Raw genomic sequence first — 24,031 nt, forward strand, 5'->3', positions numbered from 1 at the left:
ATACTGAGCTAGGTAGACCAATGGTCTGACTCAGTATATGGCAGCTTCCTATGTCTACATTGGCTGTCCAAGATTTCAGGGAGGATTGTCTCCCAGTCCTACCTGGAGATGCCAGGGAGTGAACCTGGGCCCTTTTCCATGCAAGCATACAGATGCCCTTCCACTAAGCTCTGCCCCCACCCCTTAAGGGGAATATCTTACAGTGCTCACATGCAGCCCCCTATCTAAATTCAAGCCAAGATGGACCCGGCTTAGAAAAGGGGACAATCCATGCTCGCTACCATAAGGCCAGCAAGCACCACCAGAAAGCATGACTGCTGAAAAAGAAGGCGATGCACCACACCAGTTGCTCTGGAACAACAATCACTCTGGAACAATAATCACAAGCTCTCCAGTTGTTCGAGAGCCGGCTCCCCCTTAGTTTACATTTGCATAGGAGACTACATGTGTGATCACTGTAAAATATTCCTCTTAGGGGATGGAACCACTCTCTCCTGCTTGCATACAGAAGGTTCTGAGGTCCCTCCCTGGCATCTCCAGATTGGGCTGAGAGACACTCCTGCCTCTATCCGTGGAAAAGCTGCTGCCAGTCTGTGTAGACAGTACTGAGCCAATGGTGTGACTCTGTATAAGGCAGCTTCCTATGTTCCTGTGTAGTTTGGAATGCAGTGGTGTGCAATCGGCTACCCTGCCCTGGCCTCGCTAAAGGTTGCCCCTGGTTTGGACGTCTCTGATTTGAAATAAAGCTGGATGCAAATAAACAAACCATGAGTACTCAAGAAGCTAATTCGGTCTGACTGGGAGGCAAAGCAGCTATGCCTCCCAGATCATTGCTCCGGAGAGCCGGGTTTGTGTCCCAGCCGATTAAAGTTTGCATTGCGGTGAGAGACTCCTGTTCACCTCAGCAAGGACAGTGAGCAAAAACATACATATGCAATATTTCTTGCCCTGTCATTGGAAGTATAAATGATAGCTCCAAGTCTATAAATATTTATTACAGTACAAACTGCCCTTTAGATACACTGCACAGCTTTGGAAGAAGAGTATTTACATAATCGGCTCATTCTCCTAATATAGCCAACACTCGACTATCCTGTGGTAACATCCAATTTCCCTATTAGCCCCATATGCTTGCGATACTGTGTCATAAGCTCTGTGGATTTTGCATGGGGAGAAAAAAGCTGACACTTCTCTTTAGTTTTGTTTGTGCGACTGACTGTAATTTGTTTTTTCACTCTTTGTGTTCTATTTTTTCTTTATATCAAAATGCATCTCTCTTCTGGTGTTGTTGTTGTTGTTTTATTCCTGGGGGCATTTTTTCCTTTTTCCTTCCCTGCTTAGCTTAAATATTTAAATAAAACAGTATGCACATAATGTTAGCACTTCAGAACCAGCCGCCCTTCTGTACTTCTACTGTTTCACATTGCATTTCAGTTGGTTCTCTAACAGTTTCTGCATTGCTACTGAAAATCATTCTGGTGAGCATCTCTGAAGTCTTTCTGGTTGTTTCTGTACTTTTTTACTGGCCTGTCTTCTTGTTCCTTTAACATCCACCTTGCAGAAATTTAGGAGCTGAAACTTTCCCCCTCCTTTAATTCTAGGAAAAGCTTTACCTGCTGCAACTGGGAGTCTGTTAAAATTGCAGCAGTAAGGCTGGTAAAAGAAAAAGGTTGCCAATCCTAAACAACAAAGCATGTGGTAAAACAGCCACGAAACTAGCCTGATATTAAGAGATCTCCTGTAGGAGTGCCCAATAATGTTTTGTTTCATTACTACATTCATTTTTGTTGTCCAAAAGTGTTTTCATTTCATCATTCATTAAACTTAGCTTTATTTCAGGTATTATTTCATCGCTTTTCATTACTCACATGTTTTCATAACTTACTAGCATGGCAAAGCAATGCCTCCCCGTTTTTCTTTTCTTTTTAAAGAACATTGAAAAAGAGCAGCAGAGTTCCATTTTTTGCAGCTGCTAACTCTCCCCGCCCCCCACACAAGAACAAATGTGCCCTTGACACTGAATCCTTACAGGACATTCTGGGGAAAGAATGGCAGCCATGATACAAATCTAGCAACTTCCATGGGCAGCCACCATATCCCTTTCCAGAATTCCCTGGAACAGTAGAACATCTTGGGCATTCTGGGAAAAGAAATAGTGAGCTCTAGGAGGCAACTTCCAAAAGCTGCCCTGCTGTTCCTTTTAAGTCTAAGTTTATAAAAGATAAAAGCTGCTCTAGCACATCTGTATATATATAGTTTGCTAAGACATACCCATGGCTAATCCCATGCGTGGCAACTCTCATGAGGGTTTGCGAGCAAGGGGAGGGGGAGAGGAAGGCGAGTGGCCAGCAAGAGAAAACAGCGGCTGGCCTGGCCACCAGGCGAGAACAAACTGGGGCAGAAGTGGGGGGAGGATGAACTGGGGCACAAGGGGGAGAGAACAAACTGGGGCAGAAGGGAGAGAGAATGAACTGGGGCAGAAGGGGGAGAGAATGAACTGGGGCAGAAGGGAGGGGAGAACAAACTGGGGCAGAAGGGGGGAGAATGAACTGGGGCAGAGGGGGGAGAATGAACTGGGGCAGAAGGGAGGGGAGAATGAACTGGGGCAGAAGGGAGAGAGAACGAACTGGGGCAGAAGGGAGAGAGAACGAACTGGGGCAGAAGGGGGAGAGAATGAACTGGGGCAGAAGGGAGGGGAGAACAAACTGGGGCAGAGGGGGAGAATGAACTGGGGCAGAAGGGAGGGGAGAATGAACTGGGGCAGAAGGGAGAGAGAACGAACTGGGGCACAAGGGGGAGAGAACAAACTGGTGCAGAAGGGAGGAGAATGAACTGAAGGGATGGGGGAGACACAGGGAGAATTAGGGGTGCAAATACTCTGCACCAGGTCAGCTAGTTACTATTAAGTCCCGCACAGTCTCCCACAGTTACACACATAAATTAGGGCCTGGAATGAAAGGAATAGTATATATGCCATCTGCTTCATAGGGACATAGGAAGCTGCCTTCAAATCATTGGTCCATGTAGCTCAGTATTATCTACTCAGACTGGCAGCAGCGTCTCCAAGGTTTCAGACAGGCCTAGGTTTCAGGCAGGTTTCCCAGCCCTATTGTGGACTTGCCAGGGAGTGAATGTGCCAGGTAAAAGTGCTGGGTAGGACAACAGCATTGGAGACTGTGCCCACCTCCACACAATCACTTTCCCCTCCTCCAACCTAGCTTTTATTTTTTTAATTTGATTTGTGCCCAAACTGAATCACCCCTGATTTGTTTTGTGTCCGAATCTTTGCCCTCGAATCACCCCAGACATGATTTGGATTTGATATGATTCAGACCTAAGTTTGTCAAGTAGTTGGCTGAGTCAAGGCAGACCCTAAGGCCCAGTTCATACGTAATGGGAAACCGGAGGTCCCTTCACTTCCGGTTTCCAAACCCAAACATCCAAACCTGGAGAAATTGAGTTTGTGGGGGAAAGTGGCCTGCGGTTTCCCTTCCCAAATTCCACTCTGAACCTGTGGAGTTTTGCCACCCTTACTTCTGGTTCTGTGGCATGAACATTACATACGAATGCTGGTACTACAGTCTGGGCCCCATGGAGCCAGAGTTGAGGTTACAAGCTCCTCCCTCACGCCGGCCCAATAGGCTGTATGGGTTGTCCTTCTGAGTGGAAAGAAGCCCACACTGCCAACTCCCCCATATCTCTGCAGCCTCACTGATTGCAGAGAGATGCTTTCTCCAGCGTTTGAATGCGGACGGGAGGGGGGGGCACAGATCCACGGGTCCATTGGTCCTGCAATTCTGTGTTACATATGAACCAGGTCTGACTTTAAAGTCTATCCGTTTCAACAGTTTGTATAAATTTCTATCAATGAATTGCTTGAGATTTTCGGCATCGTTACTTAGGATTGGATCTGATACTTTAATCCCTTATGAAAGCCTCTGAAAACCCCCAATCTCACAGCACTTAAAAATAGTTTCCTTCTCAGTCAAGAGTCTCTCTGTGAGCTAAGACATCCTTTGGAATAACTACTAATATTATTAGCTGCTTTGGTAGGTGAATCAGAAAACAGTTATTTGTGAGACATCAAGCTGTCCATGACAGCAACTTGCATTCTTTGTTCAGAAAGTACTACACATTCTCTGAAATAATGTTGGAATGCAGATCCCTTGATTTTGTTTTCTGAAACCAGAATTGCAACATCATGCAAAAGAGATACTGAGTATTAACTATAAAGCCCATGATGCAGGGTGGCCTAATGATTATTCAGGAAATCCTTATGCTGAAATTATCTTCATGTCTCAGAACGTTAAACAAAAAAGGTTGTCAGTATATATAATTTGGCACAGAATCTGAACAAGTTTGTAAAAATGTAAGTATAGTTCTTGTGTAATTCTGACATGTCTTCATTGAAACAGTATCAGTTCTCATTATGGATTAATGAGCTGCAAAATTTCACTCAAAGTAAAAATTCATTCTTACACATCTTGCGAAAGGCGGTACTCAAAGCGTAAGATTAACATAAAATAATTCAACCGCTCAGTAGTATTTTATTCCCTTGGTTATTTCATCCACAAGAGGGAAGTTAGGAACATAGGAACATAAGAAGCTGTCGTATACTGAGTCAGACCATTGGTCCATCTAGCTCCATATTGCCTACACAGCAGCGGTGGCTGGTGCAGGTGTTGCCTGGGGCGGGGGCGGGGGGCGGAGGAGGCACCTTTAACTGTAAATTAGCAAGTGTTTACCTCTCCTCCTGCAGCAGCTGGGTATGAGTGCTTTTCTTCTTATCTCATTCAGCAGCTGGGTACAGTTGCTGGGTAGGATGGAGTCCTCATACCCAGCTGCCACTTATCAGATTTCAAGGTCATTCTCACAACCAGCCTGTTGTGGATAGGAGAGGGTTAAGCCTGGTACAGAGGCTTGTCTGGAGCCATGGGAATCTCTTCTACCCAGCACTTGCCTAAGTGGGTAGCCTAACATTAGGACCCACACTTTAACCAAGGTAGGACAGAAACCCGCAATGTCCTCCCTCTCTTACACCTGAAAACACACCTGTGAGGACTGCACTTCTAAGGGACATATTTCCAGGTGGCACAGAGGGCTTCCTGGGGAAGGGGAGGGTGTCGAAAATCACCTCTTCTCTCTTGCACCTGTGCAGGCAGCTAGGAAGTTCTGTTAGGCGGCTCTCTCACTGCACTGGGGCAGCCTTGCTCTATATTGCACAAGTGCACAGTCAGTGTACTTGTGCAATATACCTATGCCAGGGGTGTCTGAATTTGGGCAATTACCAAGGGCACAGAGCCCCTGAAGGGGTCCCCTGCTGATGCCTGAGACCAGCTCTGTTTTCATAGTCCTTGTTTGATGGTGGTTGAGTGATTATCTTGGGGCCCAGCCAGGCGGGGGGGGCATGAGGGGCAGTTTGCAGACCTGTAGCTGGAAGGGGGAAAGGGTGGGCCTGCCCCCACAATCCCACCCCCAATATTTTATAAACAAATAATTTAAAATAACAGTGTTGCTTGCACAAGACTGATGGGGGCTAGATAAGCTGGTTTTGATGGGCACCCCCAAACCTTTAGGCTGTGAGCCTGGCAGTGTGCTGAGGCCCCCCTGAAAACAGCTTAAGACTATAGTCTCAGCAGGGAAACCAAGAAAATAAAGAGAGGAAAACCAATATGTGAGCCAGCATTGCTGCAGCTGGCTTCCAAGGGCACCGAGGAGCATTTGTGACAATCGAGTGCCTTTCTGTGTGCCATTATGCCACATCTTTTCTTTTCTCCTACATAGAGAGCCTCCCTGTGAAAATACTGTGATTAACATCATTGTATTAACAGCTTTCAGAAGTGCTTGCCTTTGTTCAAATGAGGGCAATGACTGCACAATGATTTGGAACTGATTCACACAGTTGGCATCAATAGCACATGGGCACATGAGAGCCTTGGGATGGCTGTGTGCCCGCTGATTGTGTAGAGGCAGCTTGGTGTGCATCACTCCACCACGTGATCACTGTTTGTGCAAGTATGGCCTGATTGCATCTCCACTTTGAAGTTGCGTGCAGTGATTGCATCAATGGCTGATTTTCACCAATGAGGCTCCACATGAACAACAGTTGCAGGATTAACATCTGATCTTGTGGCAATAAGCATGCTTTCCCCCACTTTGCTAAGCAGGGTCCACCTTGGCTTGCACTTGGATGGGAGACTACATGTGAGTGTTGTAAGATATTTCCCTTGGGGGATGGGAATTCCATAGCTCAGTGGAAGACCATCTGCATGTTTGGATGCAGAAGGTCCCAGGTTCACTCCCTGGCATCTGGAGTGAGGCACGCTCCTGTTGTCTGTTTGTGTGTAAGATTAAAAACAAGGTTGGAGTCTGGAAACTTACTCGTCTGTCAAGCCCCAGCTGTCATGCTCTTTCCTCCTTTCTCGTTCTGAAGCTGGGGACAAAATCTGGGTAGGGCATGCTCATCCTACCCAGTTGGGACTTGGCAGATGAGCAAGCTCCCCGCCTCCAACCTTACTTTTATCTAACACATGATCAAATATTGAGAGTGTGTCCAGTTTGTAACTAAGGTAAAAGAAGCCGCCTACTATAATGATTGATTATGAGGATGGTCCTAGAGCAGTGGTTTCTAAACTTGGCTCCTTCAGATGTTGCTGAACTACAACTCCTATCATCTACAACTACAATTTACTCAGGCCTTTTAAATTTAATTTTTTAAAAAATTGTTCTGATTGTAACTGATTTTTTTTTAAAAATGCTTTAAAATTGGTTTTGTATTGGGCGGCTAACAAATAAAGTTTATTAATCCCGGGGGGGGGGCAAATCTAGGGTTCATATGGAGGACCTCAAATTTGGGAAACACTGCCCTAGAGAATTAAAAATGGTGTTTTCTGGTCTACACTACACTTTTTTCATGCATGCAGTTTGAGCATTCAGCCTGCACCTTCTCCTTGCATGTCCAATCAGCTTCAGATTGCATTCGTGAGAAGGACTGCAGAGCAACTGGGAAGTATTGGCCTGGTCCAAACACAGAGCAGAACTTATTTAGGTTCCTTATTCTCGCTTCCCTGGGGCTGATCAGGGACAGAGAACATTCTCCCATGCCCAAATATAGCTTTGGGGGACCAGCCTAACATAATTATCCTGCAAGTGCAGGGTGAAACAGCCTTCTAACATTTCTACAGATGAAAGCAGTGCCATACCAGCGATGATTCACTGCCTGACCACTTTCCATCTTGTGCAGTGAATAACAGAAGGAAAAAGCGGTATTGTGGTCAGGCAGTGAAATCCTGGATCTTATAATGCATATGGGCACAGAGGCCTAGCAGAGATTGTTGAAGGAACACTTCTCGCCCCCCAGCCAGCAGCCGTTGTCATAGCAACCTTGACTTTAACTAACAGCTAGCATCAAATCTTATGGGCATCAATGGTACTTTCCAACATCACCAAAAATTAGAATTTTCCAGTTTGTGAGACTGAGGATATAAGTCCGAAAGAACTGCAAACATTTCAGCATCCATATTGACAATCTTTCAGACAGATTATTTGCATGGAAAATCCAGTACTGCAGAATTACATGGAATACATGGAAAATCTAGTACAGACGGCCCTCTTTATTTGGGGGAGTTCAATTTTCACCTAGAACCACGGGTATGCAAATCATAAATAAAGAAACCTTACCCCTATGGGAATCTAAGGGTTAGGTTCCTAATGCAGGGCGGCGGGGGGGGGGGGGGAAGAGCCAAAGAAGTGGGAAGGGAGGAGAAATAAAAGTAGAAACACACATTACCTTGCTTTCCAGGACTCCAGAAATACCCCCGAAAACTCACACATCAACTGAATTTTTGATGAATATTCACACACAAAAAGATTTTTTAAGGAAGTTCTTCAGTGCAGTTGTATATAAGCCATATGTTGTTTTTGTTTCTCTAAACGGAGGCATCCTCTCCCTTTAGAAATAACACCACTGAGGAAGGTTCCTAATCTGTGCCTCTAGTTCTCCCTCAGCCACCATTTTCTTTGCCTGCCGCCGTCTCTTTCTCCCCCTTCCCACTGCCACCATTTTCTCCACCTGTCAGCCAGTTGGCTGGCCCGCCACTGCTGCTGCGTTCTCCCTGCCTGCAAGGAATCCTGTCCCGTGCCACTGCTTTCCTCTTCCCCTGCCAGGAGCTCGCTCATGAACTCTCGCAAGAGCTGCCAGGCAGGGACGTAACGATGGGGGGGCAGGCAGGGAACGTGCCCTGGGCGCCACTCCGGTGGGTCACGTGGGGGGCACCCAAAAGTGGCATCTCCCCGACCCCCCCGGATCGCCGAGTGCAGCGGCGGTGGTGGCACAGTTGGGAAGCAGTTGGGAAGCGACGCCGGGCCAGATGGCAGGCCTCGGCGTCGCTCTGCTGCACTCAGCGGGCCATCCGCCGCTGCCCGCCACCGCCGAATCGCCGCCAGCCACCGCTGCACTCGGCAGGTGATCTGCCACCACTGCCGCTGCACTCGGCAGGCGATCAGCTGCCACCGCCGCACTCGGATCGCTGCCACCGCCGGTGATCTGCCGCCGCCTGCCACCGCCGCGCTCACTCCGGCCAGGGGGGCGCCGGCGCAGGTATGTGGGGGCCTGGGGGGGCGGGGGTGGGTGGGAGGAGGGTGCAATTTCAGGGGCAGAGCTTGCCCTGGGTGCCGTTTCCCCCCATTACGCCACTGCTGCCAGGTATGGGATTAGCGACGTATACGCCTAAGAGAAACATATATATAGATCACTGGATATACCTCTCCGAAACAGCTGTTGCTTTCACATGACCTTTTGCCACACTGCAAAGCATCATTGGAAATATTTCACAGAAATAGTCAATACTTTTAAATGGAATCTTTGGACATATCCATGGACTTGAATAAAGTCCACACATTGACCTCCATTGCACTGACTGGGTAACACCCCAAAATACAACCTTTGGACTTTTTTTTTTTTTTTTTTAGAGATTTTGTTTATACATTTGTTATAATAGGAATGGATTGTCTTATGTATGTTTTTAATGTGTGAATATTTGACGGGGTTTTAGTATTTGGGATCAACATATTAAAATTAAAGAAGTGCTGTTATTTAGCATTTATATCCATTTAAAATGGAGTATTCCATGATTTAATTGTTTAAATTGAGATTTTTCAGTTGGGATTCTTTTACATATCATTCTTTTCTATTTGAGTCCTCAAAAGGTTTTATTTCATTGCAGCAACCATGCTGGCCTTGCAAATGGCCACTGTGCATGTGTAGAGGCTCTGTACATGCCAGTGCCATGCAGGGGCAGCTGGGGAAGATTGCCACCAGCACGCATGGAGAGCTGGAGGAGTGCCACCAGTATGGCAATGGCGGTGAGCAGAGGAAGAGCAGGGATGGGCCTGCACTCCTCCGTGTTAAAGGGGCTGGGTAACCTCTCGATTTTAAAGGTATTGTGCCATGATTCAGCTTCCAAATCACATTTTGAGCATATCCCTACATCCTTAGGTAATAAGGCTACAACACCTGGGGCTTTTTAGTTAGAAAAAAGATGACTGTGGAGTGATGTGATAGAGGTCTATAAAATTATGCATGATGTGGAGAGAGAGATTTTTTTCTCCATCTCGCATAACACTAGAACCAGGGGTCAGCCCATGATACTGAAGGCCAAGAAATTTAGGACCAACAAAAGGAAGTACCTTTTCTATCCAACACATACTTAACCTATGGAATTCTCTGCCACAAAATGTAAGGACAGCCTCCAGCCAGGATGGCTTTAAGAAGGGTATAGATAAATTCATGGAGGAAACATCTATCAATGGCTACTTATAGGCTACCTCCAGCCTAAGAGGCAAGATGCCTCTAAATACCATTTGTAGGGGAGCAGCAGCAAGAGAGGGCATGCCCTCAGATCTTGCCTGTGGGCTTCCCAGAGGCATCTGGTGGTCCACTGTGTGAGACAGGATAGATAGTCCTTGGGCCTGATGCAGCAGGGCTGTTCATATGTTCTTATGAGGCACGAGGCAAGGCAAGGAGGGAGGCTGAAGGTGAGGTTGGAGGTGAGGCAGGAGGCAGGAGGCGAGGCCAGGTGGGAGCCTTGAGGTGATGTGGGAGGCTGGAGGCACGGCTGGAGGCTAGGCTGTACATGAGGCAAAAGGCTGTATATGAGGTGTGGCGGGAGGCTGAAGGTGTGGCAAGGCAGAAGGCTGAAGGCTAGATTGGAGGCTAGGCTGGTGCTACCTCCAGCTTCACTTCGCCTCACCTCCAGCCTCACTTTGATCCTCTAGCCTCATGCCTTGCCTCACCTCCAGCCTAGCTGGTCTAGGTGAGACTGGAGGTGAGGCGAGGTGATATACTGTAATTTTTTGTGTGTGGGTCCATTCTTGTTTTGTTTTTTTAAGGTTTATTGTGCAGGCCTTAAAACCTCAATAAGGGTTCATTTGTAAGCTCCTCATAAAAAGTTCACAAAAATGTGAAAATGGCAGTCCAGAAGCAGAAGAGAATGATGCACAATGATTCTCAAGAGCAAAAATTGTCCTATTTTTGTAAATACTCCATGAACAGTAATATTGACTGAAACATTTGGAGATCTTAAATATGACCCCACTATGATGATGATGATATCTGAGCCAGGATGGCTTATATTTTGCAGGGACGTCATAGGTGATGCCATAGGTTTCTGTGTACAAACCACCTAGCACCTTGAATAAGTCTGTCCCACAGAAGGAATCAATTCAAACTGACCATCCCTACTGTGTCCTATCCTCAGTTCTGTTTCTTGGGCTTAGAATGGAACAGTGGAAACCGGTTCTATGTATATCCATCTGTTGACTGAAGGGACAGGGAGGGGAGGGTTGGGGGAGGAGTGGCGCTGTATATCAAAGAAGGGATAGATTCCAATAAGCTAGAAAACCTAGGTGGACAAGAGTCCTCCACATAATCATTATGGGTAACATTACGAGGACTGAAAGGAAATGTGTTACTAGGGATGTGCTATCGCCCTCCAGATCAAAGCGCTGAGAGTGACCTGGAGTTGGAGAAACAAATAAGAGAGGCATCAAAGAGAGATAGGGCAGTAATAATGGGTGACTAACTACTGACACATAGACCACATAGACATAGAGCCAGCATGATCTAGTGGTTAGAGTTCTGGACTAGGACCTGGGAGACCCAAGTTCAAATCCCCCTTCAGCCATGATACTTGCTGGGTGACTCTGGGCCAGTCACTTCTCTCTCAGCCTAACCTATTTCACAGGGTTGTTGTGAGGAGAAACCTAAGTATGTAGTACACCGCTCTGGGCTCCTTGGAGGAAGAGCAGGATATAAAATGTAAAACAAACAAACTGGGTAAATTCACATTCAGGTTATGACAGAGATTCTAAATTTCTAGATGTGCTAAATGACTGTGCCTTAGAACACAGGGGAACCAACCACAGGGGACCAACACAGGTTGGTCGGGGAACCAACCAGAGAGATGGTGACTTTGGATTTAATCCTATGTGGGGCCCAGGACCTGGTGCGAGATGTCAGAGTTGCAGAACCATTGGGTAGCAGTGACCATAGTGTGATCCAATTCAGCTTATATGTGAGTGGTGAATTGTCAACTAATTCCAACACAGAATTGTTGGACTTCAGAAGAGGAAACTTTTCAAAAATGAGGGAACTGGTACGAAAGAAGTTCAAAGGAAAGGTCAGGAGGGTCAAATCACTCCAGAAAGCATGGAACTTAATAAAAACCACAGTAATAGATGCACAGTTGGAATGTATACCAAAAAGGCGGAAAGGTACCACCAAGTTCAGGTGGATTCCAGCATGGCTAACAAGTAGAGTCAGGGAAGCTATACAAGGGAAGAAGACTTCCTTCAGAAAATAGAAGTCCTGCGCAAATGAAGAGAACAGGAAGGAACATAAACTCTGGCAAAAGAAATGTGAGGAGACAATAAGGGATGCAAAAAGAGAGTTTGAGGAGCATATAGCTAGAAGTGTCAAGGGGAATAACAAAAACTTCTTTAAATATACGGGAAGGTGGTTGGACCCTTAGATGATGAGGGTGTGAAAGGGATTATTAAGGAGGATAAGGAGATTGCAGGGAAGCTGAATGAGTTCTTTGCATCTGTCTTCACAGCAGAGGATACTGACCATGTACCCTCTCTAGAATTGAGTTTTTCAGGTTTAGCCGCTGAGGAACTGGGTGAATTTGAGGTGACAAGGGAAGATGTTCTAAACTGTCTTGAAAATCTAAAAATTAACAAATTGCCAGGGCCAGATGGCATCCACCCAAGGGTTCTGAAGGAACTCAAATGTGAAATTGCCGATCTCCTAGCAAAAATATATAACTTGTCCCTATAATCAGGCTCTGTATCAGAGGACTGGAAAGTAGCCAATGTGACTCCAGTTTTCAAGAAGGAATCGGAGGGGAGGGGTGGGGTCTGGGAAATTACAGGCCGGTCAGCTTAACTTTGGTGCCGGGTAAATTGATGGAAATTTAGGACCGACAAGCGGAAGTACTTTTTCACACAGTGCATAATTAATCTACGGAATTCCATGGGGTGTGGTGATGGCTTTAAAAGGGTTTTAGACAGATTCATGGAGGACTGGTAAACAATGGCTACTAGTCTGATGGCTGTGGGCTACCTCCAGCCTCAGGGGCAAGATGCCTCTCAATACCAGTTGCAGGGGAGCAATAGCAGGAGAGAAGGCATGCATATACCTCTTGCCTGTGGGCTCCCCAGAGGCATCTGGTGGGCCACTGTGTGAAACAGGATGGTGGACTAAATGGGCCTTGTGCCTGATCCAGCAGGGCTGTTCTTATGATTCTGCAGTTAAAATTATTTTTATGAATTTTATGAATTCTAAGTGTTATGTTTTTAATTCTGTACACCACCTAGAGATTTTTATACTAGGTGGTATATAAATTCAATAAATAAATAATAATCAAGATTCAGCACAGTGAATTAACTGCCGTCAAGTACTATCCAGATTGTCCCCATCTTCCCCTATTCCAGTGGGCTAGTAGAAGCCCTTTTGCAGGCAAAGGTGTGAGAGATCTGCCAGGGGATTGTATATAACCCTATTACTCGTAATGCAGTTACATCACCAATATTGGTGTGGAGCCTATAGATGGATAGTAAGAATATCTGTAAGATCGTGACTAACAGGATAACTCCAGGCATTCACAGACTCTTAACAAAACATTTTCATTGAGCAACATACACACTAAGTAAAGATAGCAGATGCAACAGCTTGGCAGATTCAACATACTTCAGTCCAGAGTGAAACCTAACTGCAGATTCACTAAACACAATTCAAACATAACTAACAATATCTGTATAGCGATATTATTCTATTAAGTTCTGTTCCTAAGTCTAAGGCAAGAGATTTCAATTTTTTTTAAACAAGCCCGAGCACATAACTAGCTGGTCATGCGGAGAGAAAGAGGGAGGGATGCTGCCTGGCACTCCTCCTCCTCCCAGTGGTGAGGAGAGGGAGCCAGTGGTGTGTAGCATGAGAGTCATGGAGATGGCGGGGAGCATTTTGTGTATCCCCTACGAGGCTTCCAAGTACGTCCAGGGGTTCAAGTGCCCCTGGTTGAAAATTCCTGCTCTAAAGCAAATGAAACATTCATCACTGTCATCCTGTGTGCACAGAGGGGATCGTCACTGGTTCCTCCTGAGCCATTCCTAATACTGTAAAGTCCTCCTGTGGGTGACAAAGGCCAGGTTGTCCAGACCGCCATCTAAGCTGTGCTTTAGATTATTATGAATGGGCTACAGCAAGCCTTTGAGCTGCACGCTCACCCCGCTCTCCCCTCTTCTCCTTTTACGCTTGTGAGGGAAGGAGATGGAGTATGAACTTGGTACCCTGCCAACAATGGAAGGAAAAGAAACTACAGCCCGTCCGCTCAAGAGGAACCATGTGACCTGGGGAGTTAATAGAAGCTCTGCTAGTCCGATGGTAGGCAAGAATCCTAAGCTAGGCGCCCCAATAACTGGGGATGGAACCACAGCTCAGTGATAGAGCATCTGCTTTGCATGCAGAACGTCCCAAATTCAATTCCCGGCAGCATCTCCAGATAGGGCTGAGAAAGATGCCTGCTTGAAACCTTGAGATCTACTGCCAGCCAGGGTAGATAATACTGAGCTAGAGGGAGCCGTGGTCTGACTCCACATAAGTCAGTTTCCTATATTACCTCCCACACTGAGTAACCAGGCAGATTTCATCACCTTGCCTTGTCTTCTCTCACTTGCCTGATTGGGCACCTGACCACCAGCCTATCTTCAACCATGTCTTCTGCCTCTGGCCCTTTTGCTTCTCATCTGCCCACACAGATGGTGAGGGGTGGGGGTGGCTCAACCCGAGAATCTCTTATTTGCATATAGAATGTCCCAGGTTCTATCCCTTGTATCCCTAAATAAGGCCAAGAAAGACCCGTGCCTGAAACCCTGGAAGGCCACTGCTTGCCAGTGTAGACAATACTGACTTAGTAGAAGGCAGCTTTGTCTATTCATGCCAGAAATTGACCACCAGCTACAGCTTGGTTTGGAATTTAGCCAAAGCCTGACAACAGTCTCCATCATTTCAAATAGTAAAATAAATATTTGTGTCCCCCCGGACTCCATAGCAAAGAATTGACATAAGAGCAGCTCTTCTGTCCCCCAGCATTTCAGCTGTGAAATGTTTTATGGCATGAGCATCCTGAGCAAGAATCCATCTTTCTGGTTTGCTTACAAAAGAGGATTACATGTTTGCCTAAATTGGCAAGTACGAGAGACATCAGAAGAGCGAAAGCCTGGGCAGCTGTTTCTCCAGAGCACTTTCCCCTGCAATCTTTAGGTGGCGCTATGCCCCTAAAGTAAACTGAAGACAAATGTCTTCTCTCTCAGGCTGAGCTTGGAAAGCAAGCCCATTGTGTGTAAAACACATCACTTGGAAGTGGGTTGCTTAGTTTCATTTTCACATGAGTGCCAGCTGAAGAACGCAGTCCATTTTGCGCTCAAGACAAACAGAGCTGGGTCCCTCAGCACAGCACCAGCGGCTGTTCAGAGTATATGCATACATTGCTGCAGCTGGAAATCTAATCCTAGCAGAAAGGAAACTTCTGGCAAACTTCCTCCGCTTTCCAGCTAACCTGCTCTTGGCCTTGCCTTGGCAAGGAACCCTGACAGTTTGTAACGGATGGCTATTCACTGCCTGTGCTGACTAACATTTCCTGCTCTCTGGGTCTGCAGCTTGCTCCCTGCACAGGCTGTGTATAACCATATTTGTTAATCGGTCCATAGTATTTTCTTTCGTCAGTTTGGCGAAACAAATTCCCCCCTATCTTGGGAAGCTGGGCGACACTTTATTACTTCCACATATGGCTCTGAAGGGCTGTGATACAGAGGAACACAATGTGCTTAAGCCAACAGGAAGCTTAAAAAAAGCAACATGTCAAAAAGGCTTGAACAAACTTGTTTGTCTTCCCACCAAGCCTCTTGTCATTCGCTCCAGCAAGCAGGCTGCGGATTTAAATGCTGGAGCACAACCAAAGAACAAACTGCCGGGAGAAGCATGAAAAAGAAAGCTGGGGAACTGTCGAGTTTCCATGTGGCGTTGCTGTATTTTTGGTCGGATGAGCCAAATTCCACGAGGGAGTAGTCTCCTGGCTGTGGTGGATGCGGATGCCCAGCATCCTTCAGGGGTGAACTCACTCTTTCAAAACAACTGGAGGCCTATAGCCAGCCTTTTGTCTGCTCATGTCCCAATCAAAATGTGATTTATAACCACATAAGTGCATAAGAAGAGCCTTGCTGGATCAGACCTGTGACCTATTGAGTTCAGCACCTGTTTCACACGGTGGCCCATCAGATGGCTTGGGAAGCCACACAACCACGAGATGAAGGAATGTCCCCCTCCTGCCAGGGGCGGAGCCACCACTGAGTGAACGGGTTCAAAGAAACCAGGTTGCCAATGAAAAGGGCCGCTGGAGCCCCTGTTGTGCATAACTTCATGTGCAAAAGGGGCGTGGCCCAAATGCCAGAAGGCCTGCCCCATTCTCCACATCTCATTTCCAGGCAGCATTTGCTACCTGACAGCATTTTGACCTCACAGATGAGGCTCATCAAAGTGATACTCCTTGCTACAAGAAGAACAAACAACTCCTGTGCCAGAGAACCCAAGAATTAAGAGAAGTGTCCATTACATGAGACCACCTAAAAGACTTTGTCACTAAATTTTAAATTGGTTCAATTTCTGGTTGTTAAAAAGGGGAGGGATGTGTTGTATTCTATCCAGTAATCTTTTCCCTGGCAATCAGTTTCATGGGATGACCCCTGGTTCTTGTGATGTGAGGGAGGAAGAAGAACATCTCCCTATCCGTGTTCTCTAAACCCTGCATAATTTTATAAACCGCTATCACGTCTCCCCTTAGTTGCTTTTTTCCTAAACTAAAAAGCGCCCAAAGCCCAAAAATATTGTAGCCTTACCTCGTAAGGAAGGTGCTCTAGAACCGTGATAATCTTGGCTGCCATCATTCTGTGCCAACATAATGCAGACTGGAATGCCTCTGCACCTTTTCCAGTTCTAAAATACCCTTTTTGAGATACAATGGCCACATTCACATGTAATGCCGAACCAGAGTTTAAGGGGCCAGAGGTTGCCAGATTCATTACATCTGAATATGTGCAACTCGGGTTCTGCAACATGAGCAACTCAAAGCTGTCTCTTTGGAACTCCAGTTTGAACCCTTGGGTTGTAATGAGTTTCGTCACCCCTACCTGAGCTTCAACACAGCCTGCATTGTGTCAAAATTCAAAACCGCAGGCTGCATTCCCTTCAACTGGAGTTGAGGGAGGAAGCTCCTCCCACTCTCCTGCCATGATCGACTGTGCAGGCTGTCCTTCATGCAAGAAGGAAGTCTGCACAGACAGTTCCCCCTCCTCTCTGCAGACTCACTGACTTCAGGCTCCCTGCTCTCTGTTACATCCGAATTTAGAAAGGAGAGCTGGGTGGGGTGGGGAACAGAATCATGGGTCCACTAGATCCACAGCTCTGTGTTACATACAAATACGGCCAGTGACTGACCACTCCAACTCCACTTTGGCTGCCATTTTCCTTTTCCTCTCAGATTCCTCCCACTGGCCTGTTCCTCATTCCTTTGGGCTGCTTCTTCTCCCAAGTGTGGACTCTCCTTTCTTGGGCCCTCCTTTTCCTATGGGACTGCTGCCTCTTCAGATCCCTGCTTTTCTAAGCCCATGGCTGGTTCTTGTATACCATTTTCCTTAGGTACTTTTGCTGGCCTTGCCTCTCTCTATGACAGAGCAGTACACCCAATGAGTCAAATATGTTTGGCATCAAAGCACCTGAAGTAATGGCATGCAGAGATGTTTCTGTCTGCTTTTCCTCCCTAATGTTAAGGCAGCTTAGTCAATCACAGCCATGACCTTAGCTAATTACACTCTAGATCAGTGTGGGCAAACCTCTCCCTCTAGCTGTTATTGAACTACAACTCCCATAATCCCCAGCCACAATAAATTGTATATAAAAGATTTTTATACACACACACACACACACACACACACACTAGATTATATTATATGTAATATTGTGTTAACCAATTAAATTCTTATGCAGTATGGACAAATTCCTTAGTCCCAATTCACACATTTGGAGCAGTGTATAAACTGCTTCCCTGTGATGGAAGTCAACCTTGTTCTGGGAACATCTCTGAAAATGAAGAACATGGGTGAGTCAAATTATGGGATTCCTTCACACAACAGCATTCCACACGATTCCTCTCTGCAAATGTTATTGGCACAGCATGGGACCAAAGCTACATGGAACCAGATTATGAGGAAAGGGTTCACACATTAATTTTTGTAAATCAGATGTAAGTCACCTCATGTAAATTTCTAAGTATTTACATGAATATTGTGACTGGGTCTCACTTAAGGAGCTAGAAAAAAGAGCAAGGACCTGCAAAGGGACTTTTTCTGGAACTATTGTCCAACTGTGGAAGTTCCCAACATTTCCCACAGAAATTATAACAGACCTTCAAAGACACTCCTATGCTGTGACATTCTGGTGATGCACAAGCCTTCCCATCATTACACATCTAGACTGGGGAATATCCACATTTCTGGTCACTCCATATCCAAAAAGGCATGTTACCTTCATACCATGCCTCTGGGCTTCCCAGAATATTCTGGCTTTACATTTTTGGAAACTGGAAGCTGAACTAGATGGTCTGTTGCTCTGATCCAGTAGGACTCTTCCGATGTTCTTATAACTCTTATAAACAAGTTGCAGGATTATTTGCATTTCACCCTATGATAAACAGTTTCTTAGGAAACGAGTGCCTTTGGCGCCCCCTATGGTCAGATTGTCCGTAGCTCACTGCAGAGAGTACATCCAACAATTCATAGAAAGATAAAAACAAAGTCAGAGGCGGGACGCTTGACCTTCCCTCATGCCCCAGCTGGGTAGGATGATTTTTTTCCACCTTACATAGGAAGCTGCCATATACTGAGTCAGACCATAAGTCCATCTAGCTCAGTATTGTCTACACAGACTGGCAGCAGCTTCTCCAAGGTTGCAGGCAGGAATCTCTCTCAGCCCTATCTTAAAGATGCTAGGGAGGGAACATGGAACCTTCTGCTCTTCCCAGAGCGGCTACATCCCCTGAGGGGAATATCTTACAGTGCTCACACATGTAGTCCCCCATTCATATGCAACCAGGGCAGACCCTGCTTAGCTAAGGAGACAAGTCATGCTTGCTACCACAAGACCAACTCTCCTCCACTCTTGAGCTGTTTATCTTAGCTCAGCGCCCCCTTCAGGTTGGTGTCTAGCTCACCCATGACTTAGGGTGGCCCTGGCCTTTGGTTATTATATACTTCACTGACATTCAGTCCGTATGCTACATTTTATTCAATTATTGTACTGCCTGCTTGACCAAGTATCTACGATTAACATGTTTTAAGCACTAACACTTTCCTTCACAATATATGCTGTGCAACAGCATTCCTTCAATACAAGCAAGAAACAAATATATATGCAGCAATTACACTACACTCAAACTATTTTCTAAAGGAAGTCTGCAGTCTCATACCTTGTTATGCATGCTTAAATCCATTAATTCAAGTGGGCATAAGATGAATAAGTATATGAAGAATTGCTGACTGATGGGCAATGAGCATGACCATAGCAGTGTGGCGGCCAACGGCAGAATAAAGGACCAAGGTTTCACATTAAACTATTCTTTCTCTGGAGCCGTGACTATGTGGAGGTAGATTCCTCAATGTGGGAGTCATATGACAGGAAGCAGCACCAAGAGAAGTCTATACTGTGGTCTGGGAAACATGGCTTTAAGACACACACATCCTCAGAAACCAGCTGTGTCTGATTTGACATTTGTGTCCACTCAAGAGAACGACCTCAAAACAGTGGTGCATCAGCTGGTAACTTCCAGGCTTGACTATCGCAATGTGCTCTATGAGAGCTACCTTTGTATGCTGTTCAGAAACTTCAAAATGCGGCAGCCAAACTGACCTCTGGGGTGAACCGGAGAGACCATATTATGCCTGTTTTAAACAGTTGCATTTGCTGCTGATATGTTTCCAGACAGAATACAAAGTGCTGGTTATTATGGAGAGAAGAGCTGGTCTTGTGGTAGCAAGCATGACTTGCCCCCTTAGCTAAGCAGGGTCCACCCTGGTTGCATATGAATGGGAGACTACTTGATGTGTGAGCACTGCAAGATATTCCCCTGAGGGGATGGAGCCGCTCTGGGGAGAGCAGAAGGTTCCAAGTTCCCTCCCTGGCTTCTCCAAGATAAGGCTGAGAGAGATTCCTGCCTGCAACCTTAGAGAAGCCACTGCCATTCTGTGAGGACAATACTGAGCTATATAGACCAATGGTCTGACTCAGTATGTGGCAGCTTCCTATGTTCCTATGTAAGGTGAAAAAATCATCCTACCCAGCTGGGGCATGAGGGAGGGTCAAGCTTCCTGCCTCTGACCTTGTTTGTATCTAACACAGGATTGCAAAACAAGAGGGCACCCAGCTCCTGAAACTGGGTGGAACTCGCCTCCTAGCCAGTCTATAGTCGTTTGAATTTCTGCACACAATCTCATCTATCATCAGGGCCATCCCTAGCTTGTGCAGGACCTAGGTGAAATACTTGGTGCCCACCTGCTAATGAATCAATCTTGCTACAGCCATGGGTGACTGTCCCTATAGCCCTCCCCTTCAGACAGCTTCATCGCTCTTCTTCCTCTAAAGTGGCAATTCAGTGTCAAGGGGGCCCTGGGTAGTCATTGATTTCATAGACAACACCCCAGATCGGGTAGATAGTTTTTATGTTTTTATTTGCATGCAGCACAACTGAACAGTACTTGGAGTACCTTTGCCTTCTGCAGGGTTGGTCTGAGCATATTCCTTCAGAGTTCTGGCCTGATTTTCTGTTCAATGGGGCTTGCAGAGATCATTTCCTGTTTTTGGCTGGGGAGGACATTCTTTTCCTGCAGCCCCATAGTCAATGGGCTTACTTTATTTGGAGAAGGTATCCAGGTACCCAGCTTCTTTCCTTCTTTTCTTTCTTTCCTGCCAATCAGATTACCAGCCTTAAGGCAGGTGTGTGTATGTGTGTGTGTGTGTGTGTGTGTGTGTGTGTGTTTGATGACCCCTGATCACAGGTCACAGGTACAGTGATGTGCCGGACTAAATTACTCAGTGTAAATACAACACAAAATAGGGTGTATTGCTGATTAAAGAAAAAAAAGTAGATGCCAAAATAAGAGACCAGAACAAGAAACTAATGTAATAATGAGCTGCCCAAAATTCAGATACCTGAAAATGGGTATCTATCTATCTATCTATCTATCTATCTATCTATCTATCTATCTATCTATCTATCTATCTCTAAGGCGTACCTGTCTCTAATCCCATGTGTGGCTGAGAGAGAGAGAGAGAGAGAGAGAGAGAGAGAGAGAGAGTTTGTGAGTGAGCTGCTGGCAGCGGGAGAGGAAATTGGCAGCGCCAGCGGACAAGGTTAGAGTTAGGTGGGAAACAAAATGGTGGCTGGGAGGGGGGAGAAAACTGTGGCAGGCGGGCAGGGGGAGAAAATGGTGGCAGGTGGGTAGGGGGTGGGCAGGCGGGTGGGGAAGAAATCGGCAGTGGCGGGCAGGCGGAAGGGCGTGTGGGCATGCAGGCAGGGAAAGAAAGCAGTGGTGGCCAGGCGAAACGAGAGGTGCAGATGCTCTGTGCCCGGCCCAGCTAGTATTAATATAATTTACAAGTTCTATATAGAACAACTACACACATTTAAAATCATAACATAATAACCTTCCAGCACAGACAACAATAAAGACAACAAAACCACATAAAGGAATATATAAAAATGTCCCAGAATAGTCAAGGTAGGCTCACAGTGAGCCCAAACGAAGACTGAATACCTTTCCACCAAAACAATAAGAAGTATTTTCAAAGTGTAAGAGCTCTTTTCAGTGGGTCATTTCCAACGCTGACTATTCAGGGACATTTTTATATATCCCTTTATGTGGTTTTGTATCATATTGTTGTCTGCACAGGAATGTTTTTATGGTATGATTTTAAATGTGTGTCATTGTTCTGTGTAGAACTTGTACATTATACGACTATACCCATTTTCAGGTACATTCTGAATTTTGGGCAGCCTATTATTACATTAGTTTCTTGTTCTGGTCTCTGTCTCTCTCTCTCTGGCATCTGAATTACCCAGTGTGACATCAAGTGTGTTGGCAACAGGTGTTACTCAGGGTGCTTCCGTCTTGGCAGCCCCCTTCACAGTGGGTCCCCACATTATGCAATTGGAACTCATAGTCATATATCTCATGATATCCTATCTATATTACACTCTGATACATTTTAAATGGACATAGGAAGAATGTAGGGAACTGTCTTATATGGAGTCAGACCTCACCATTCATCCATCTAGCTCAATATTGTCTACTCTGACAAGCAGTGGCTCTCTAAGGTTTCAGGCGGGACTCTTCCCCCATCTTACCTGGAGATACTGGGTTTTGAACCTGGGGCTTTCTGCATACAAAGCGGATGCTCTACCACTGAGCTATGGCCCCAGACCTTAATCCAGCCAAGGAAATCAGAACATGATTCATTCAGAAACAAATGCACACCCTTAATTTGGATATTAGGGGTGCTAACATGGCAAAGCGGCGCCTTTTAACATGGTGATTCTCTTTATTGAGCAGAGGGAGAGTAACTGGCCCTATCCATCCCCAGCACAGGACCTCCAGTGACTGTTGCTGGTGTCTATCTTACGTTTCTTTTTAGATTGTGAGCCCTTTGGGGACAGGGGGCCATCTTATTTATTTATTTATTATTCCTCTGTGTAAATCGCCCTGAGCCATTTTTGGAAGGGCGGTATAGAAATCAAATAAATAAACAAACAAACAAATAAATAAATATGTCATCATAGTGCTCCAGGCAGGCATACATCTAATATCCAATTTATTTGTTTAATTAACATGTCAGAAAAAAAGACTTAAAGATCTCTTTAATATGTCAAATACTCCTATATTATTATATCAAATTAATACATTCATGTTCACTGCTTACCATTTGGTTACCAGTTTGTCTTGATATATAATTTATCACCAACCTCCAGCATTTCTAATATCCAAAGACTGGTTCTAACTCAAACAAAGTATGAATATTTATGTCATATTAACCATAGGCCATCACAATGGAACAATTCTGTGTCCACGATAATCCAGAGAAAGATAACATCAAATACAAATCAAAGTCCCCGATGATGTTGTGGATAAACTTGTACACATCAGCTCACAACAGAGAATAATTAAAACTGATGCTGGTGTAATAGGGTGGCCATATGCCCCCTATTACAGAGGACAGTCCTCTTTTTTGGGATCATTCCCTGTCCCACCCCCACATCCCCATGTCCTAATGTGGACCTGGCCACCCTACTGGCAATCATGTCAAGTAATACATCTAATCTATATATTTAATTCTCTTAGTCGGCATGTGTGTCCTCCTGGATATGGCGGCGGAACTCTCGCGACACATTGCGAAAGTTCCGTCCTTGGCTTGGGTGAGACTTGAAGGGAAAGAAAAAATGGAGGCGGCAGCGGTGGCAGGGGGCCACAAAACGGCCAAGGAGGTGGCGGTGGGACGGCCTGGCCTGACCATCCCAGGTGAAGAGGTGGCGGCGGCAGCCTCGGCTGGCTGCTGGGAGGTGGCGGCGGGACGGGTAAGGAAGTGGCGGCAGCAGCGGCAGTGGCGGCTGGGCGCTGGAAGGCACTGGTTGTAGGATGGCCTGGCCTGGCCACGCCGTCTGGGGAAAGGAGGTGTCGGTGGACTTGGCTGGCCTCTGGGAGTTGGCGGCTGTGGGACAGCCTGGCCCATTCTGGGTGAGGAGGCAGCGGCGGCGGCAGCCTGACCTGGCCACCAGGAGCAGGAGGCAGCGACGGGACAGACAGGTGAGGGGAGAGGAGGAGAGCCGGCGGGGGAGTGAGTGGGGCAGCCTGCGGTGAGCGTGGGGAAGGGGGGAGGGGGAGGGGAGGGGGGAAGAGAGTGAGGCAGGGGAGAGGGGAGGGGGAAAGAGAGGGAGAGGGGAGGGGGAAGGGAGGGGGAAAGAGAGCGGGGCAAGGGGGAGAGGAGAGGGAAAGAGAGGAGGGAGGGGTAGGAGGGAGGGGGGCAAGATAGAGTGGGATGGGGGGGCAGCCGGCCCCTAATAGCGCACAGATGCTCTGTGAGGGTTGGCTAGTATAGTATAATTTGTCTAATTTTCTGCTTTCTCCAGGACTGGGGCAGCTTGGTGAGTGGAGGGATTAGAATTATATTTTATACTTTGATGCCTGTTTATTGGTTCATGTTGCCTTTCGAAAATGTTGGGCTTTTATATGTTAATCCATATGTGCATCTATAAATATGAATTAACATATGTAGATTTTATGAAAATCAGTGTCATCTTTTTGTCTTCTTTTTTGGAGACCCATGTCCTCTTTTTGGCAATATGGACCTGGCCATTCTGAAGTATAGTAGATG

General features: G+C 46.2%; 1 long non-coding RNA gene across 1 annotated transcript in view; it reads left to right on the forward strand.

Annotated features, from left to right (window-relative positions):
* Positions 1–24,031, forward strand: part of LOC128329102 (uncharacterized) — a 151,790-nt gene that overhangs the window by 10,676 nt on the left and 117,083 nt on the right. Inside the window, exon 2 of the long non-coding RNA XR_008309514.1 lies at positions 9,225–9,438. This is a non-coding gene — a long non-coding RNA (uncharacterized LOC128329102). The remainder of the gene's footprint in view (positions 1–9,224; positions 9,439–24,031) is intronic.

This window comes from Hemicordylus capensis, chromosome 6, assembly GCF_027244095.1.
Source record: "Hemicordylus capensis ecotype Gifberg chromosome 6, rHemCap1.1.pri, whole genome shotgun sequence".
Lineage (NCBI taxonomy): Eukaryota > Metazoa > Chordata > Lepidosauria > Squamata > Cordylidae > Hemicordylus > Hemicordylus capensis.